This window comes from Akebia trifoliata, chromosome 9 (assembly GCF_017979445.1).
Source record: "Akebia trifoliata isolate Shusen 1 chromosome 9, ASM1797944v1, whole genome shotgun sequence".
Taxonomy (NCBI): Eukaryota; Viridiplantae; Streptophyta; class Magnoliopsida; order Ranunculales; family Lardizabalaceae; genus Akebia; species Akebia trifoliata.
In genome coordinates this window covers 12,630,735-12,634,812 of record NC_141383.1, presented here as the reverse complement: position 1 = coordinate 12,634,812, position 4,078 = coordinate 12,630,735, and the positions used below count along the sequence as shown (strand labels likewise).

Below are 4,078 nucleotides of genomic sequence, written 5' to 3'. Positions count from 1 at the left end.
CAGTCAAAAATGGTTGTTGTATGGTCAGTTATCATTAGATTTCCTCTTTCTGAAAATTTCCATGATGGACTCACATGTCAAATGTGTTTTTATTACTATGGCACAACTAATACCTTATTTTCAATTTTGTTTTCCCATAAATTTAGATACTTATAATGTGGTTTTGCATAGTTCTGTTTACCTAAAAATGGATTGTACAAAAGTATACCACAATATTCTAAACTCTAGAGATTTTTCAATAATGCAGATGACTTTGATTTTAATCACATTCTTTGGGTATATAGTGGTCAGCGTGGTGTTCATTGTTGGGTTTGTGATGGGAGAGCAAGAAGGTATGGAGCAAATAATCTGAAATTGAAATTTTCATACCATGGATTTGAACCTTTGTTTTGAGAGTTAAAAGGTTGTTATATACTACGATTGTTTTTAGGTTGACCAATGAACAAAGATCAGCGATTGCCGAATATTTTCGTGTATATAAGGTATTATACTACTATGCATCTATGATTAAATTCGTATATATCTTCCCTAAAATTAATCTGCTTGTCTGTTTTATTCAATATGGCAGACAAGTATCTTAGTAAGGAAAGGGTTTCTCTAAAAATTAATCTCTTGGAAACGTGTAGTGATCCCTAGAAAACCTGTGTTTTTTCCTCCAATCTCAGCCATAATATGGATGCTGTGCATCAAATGTTGCTGGAGATTAGCATGCAACTTTGCTAATTGGGGATGATAACATTCATTTCCTCTAAAATTCAAGTTGCTCTAAGACATTGTTTATTTGTGCAGCCTGGCCGGGATCTTAGGTTTCTAAGTCTGTTAATGAGCGGATATTTTTCTTTGGGTGGCCTTCTAGTGTTGGTATTAGATCTGTTCTCTAAGCTTCCCATAGTATGGAAAAAAATCTACATTGCCCATCAAATCTGCAAGAACTCTTATATACTTCGAGCTTCATTTATCTAACTGAATCTAAGTTGATCATCATATATGATTTCAGTTAGTATTTATGGTAGTTAATTCCTTGAATTCATGAACTACCACCAAGGTTTAAAGTTTCGTTTTGAAGCAATGTTTCGTTCAGGTGAAAACGGTCTTGACTGAAATATTGGACGATTTAGAAGTATTTAACTTCATTGCCCAAAAACGATATCCCCGAGTTTGATTTTGATCTTCAGCAATGTATTAATAATTTTCTTCTAATTGTCTCTTACCAGCTGGTTAGCAGTAGAGGGTGTGGTTTACCAGGCTGCTGGTGGGCCCTCGCGGGATTTCAATGGGTAAATTTTTGCCTGATATCTCATTATCTCCTACATGAAAAGTATAGTTTTCTATTTGAACACAAACTGAATCAAAGGTGCTTCTTTCAGGCTCGTTTTTCCCTTGCTCTAAGGCGTCTTACGTCTCCTCATGGCTTACTTTACTCTGAAGATTTCAGCGAACGTCAATTGGGGAAGCTGAACGCTGCATAGGGATACCCTTATTTATACCTTCGGATATTGATAAGACTGTTGCCCCAAACCATTAATGGTATACGGGTTGTTGACACCTGGTTCGGATCATTTGATTGAACCGTGGTTGAATTGGTTTTGGCAAATGTGGCAGCAGAAGGATTTGTTTTCTAGCAGTCATCAATTACATGGTAATGTGAAATGCTGGCTGTTGGCACAGGTGATGCCGAGCATAACCCACACATGGGGGCTTTAACGCTTGCAACTTGTACTTATATGGTCATTATTCTTGGAATCCTTCCAAAGAGGGTAGAAGGGATTAGTGAAATATTACTGTATTATTGTTATGGGTACTCAGATGTTAATTGTACCATCAACTTCTCTGGTATTCATGCCTATAATTAATTGATGTAAAATTGTTTCTTGATTGATATTATTGTTGGTTAATAACCAAAGGCTTTGGACAGAGTGGAATGGAGAATTTGTTTAACTGACCCCTAATATTTGGAATAAGGCTTTGTCATTGTAATATAACACGGAAATTTACCTAAAACGAAGATTCAAGTATGGAGGCCATTTGATCAAGTTAACAAGGATAAGTTGGTTCTTACCTATTTGGGTAAAAATAAATAATTAGGAAAATGGACTATAAATAAATAACCGTTATATAGCCAAACACTGGATTGTGAATCCATTACTTTATTCTTGATAGTGCAGCAACTATGTGCAATGGATAGACTCCAATAACCTTGTCATATATATAAGAAAATGAATGATCGATTTCACGAAAAATTAATTTTTTTAAGAGGCACAGCTAGCTATTCCTATTCATTTGTTATACTTAAAAATGTAGTACATCTGCAATAGGTTTACCCAATCAATCTACGAATCTACTCTTATAGGCATTGTTGTGTTCCACGCCACGTAAATATTTCTATAGAAACACCTCCATTGATATATGGTGCTTAGAAAATGTAGTTATTTGGAAACAAATATTTTGACAAACACATTAAAAATGTTTAACTTTTACATCATATACAAATAACGGATGTTTTGGACATTTTAGCCACCAAAAATCATTCTGAATAATTTCCAGAATACGGGCATTGGATTGCATTTTGATAATGGGTTTGAAATAATTCTTTATTACCTATTCGAGTGCCCATTATGTAAAATGCTGAAATCCAGCTAGAAATTGCTCATCAGGTACTTTTTGTCCACACCACTTCTGATGTGGCATAGGATTTTCTTGGAGCGGAGTAGTATTTGACTAGCTCGAGAACTTCAGCCTTACTATCACGTGTTGTGTGATAGCTTATTTGTCGTGGTGGTCCGAAGCCAAATAGTTGATTCTAGAGAGGAAGTTTATATGTGCTTTCATCGTCTCCAATAAAGTTGTAGACAATGCTTTCACGCTAAGATGCACGAAATGAGGTACAATCTTGAGGTCACTGTAGCTCACGACTCAATTAATAACGAACCCAACCATGAAAACATAGAAATGGTTTGATCATGTACAATGAAAACCAATAATAATTCCCATCAGAAAGAATGTATAAATTGAAGGCTCTAAAAGAAACGATAATGCTTGGACAAGCATGCTATGCACGGCAAGGGTGCCATCAAGGTGAGTCAAATCGAATGGTACTTTATTAGATAAACGGTCCAAATTTTCCACATCAGCCATCCATGTGAAAATAAAAATCCATCTTCACAATTTTTCTTATTTTTATGCTCATTTCCCTTGCAAATATAAAGCAATAATGTTGATTAGATAGCTTGCGAGACACTAAATCCTATCTCATTCAATTTGAAATACATTTTTATCTTTAAGTTGGGAAAAAATTTGAAGTTTTCCTCTAAAAAATTAGAAAGTTTCAACTTTCTTCTTTATTGAAACCTTCTTATGATATTTTGGACTATGAAGGGTATAATAGTCATTTGACAAGAATAATTTCTCTTCTCTTCTCTTATGAATCCTATCCAAACAAAAGAAACTTGATTTTTTCTCTTCTCTTCCCTTTCAATCCAAACAGGGTGAAGAGAAACTAGCCTTCTCTTCCCTTCCCTTCCCTTTATGAGTTTCCCTTCCCTTCCCTCCCCTTCCCTCAATCCAAACACAGCGTTAGAAGAATCCCAAGTTTTAGACGAGTTAAGTAAAATGGATTTTGTTAATCAATGTTTTCAAAAACAAAAAAAAATAAAACAAAAAAGAAATAGAGGGAAAAATTTACAGATTCTCCAACTCGAAACAATCTTGTGAACTAGGTCCCCATTTGTATCCATTTAAACCGGGCTCACAACCCGTACCCATTAAAATTGGGCCTACAACCCATACCATTTCAAACTGGGCCCACAACCCAGATCCAATCCAACTGGGTCCACGACCCAGATCCATTTTCAACTGGGTTACGACCCAGATCCATGTTCAACTGGGTTCACGACCCAGATCCATTTTCAACTAGGTTACGACCAAGATCCATGTTCAACTGGGTCCACGACCCAAGTCCAATCCAACTTGGTCCACGACCTAGATCCATTTTCAATTGGGACCACGACCCAGATCCAAACTCATTTCAACTGGGTTTACAATCCAGATCCATTTCAAACTGGGTCCACAACCTAGATCC

At 36.0% G+C, this 4,078-nt stretch overlaps 1 long non-coding RNA gene across 1 annotated transcript; it reads left to right on the top strand.

The window, feature by feature from the left end:
• Positions 1-553: 553 nt before the first annotated feature.
• On the top strand, positions 554-1,873 carry LOC147394311 (uncharacterized). The gene is made up of 3 exons (XR_015181550.1): positions 554-861; positions 1,215-1,277; positions 1,368-1,873. It is a non-coding gene; the product is annotated as an uncharacterized LOC147394311 (long non-coding RNA).
• Positions 1,874-4,078: the final 2,205 nt, after the last annotated feature.